The sequence below is a fragment of the Cupressus sempervirens genome, chromosome 11 (assembly GCF_028749045.1).
Source record: "Cupressus sempervirens isolate cs-2001-9-10 chromosome 11, ASM2874904v1, whole genome shotgun sequence".
Taxonomy (NCBI): Eukaryota; Viridiplantae; Streptophyta; class Pinopsida; order Cupressales; family Cupressaceae; genus Cupressus; species Cupressus sempervirens.
The window spans coordinates 306,168,741-306,168,950 of NC_143128.1; positions in this window are offsets into that span (position 1 = coordinate 306,168,741).

Sequence of the window (210 nt, forward strand, 5' to 3'; positions counted from 1 at the left end):
GCGTGATGCCAGAATGGCTTGCACAGGCAGAGGCCAGCGCAATTTAACACAGATCATTTAAATAAACTATTTTTATCCTTTAATGGGGATGAGGAGTCAAGAAGATTGTTGTCTTTTCTCATCATCTTCTTGTTCCTCCTCTACTCATTTAAGCATCAATTTTTTTTGGGTTTTTGGTAAATTGTTGAACTAGGAATAGGGTTTCCAACA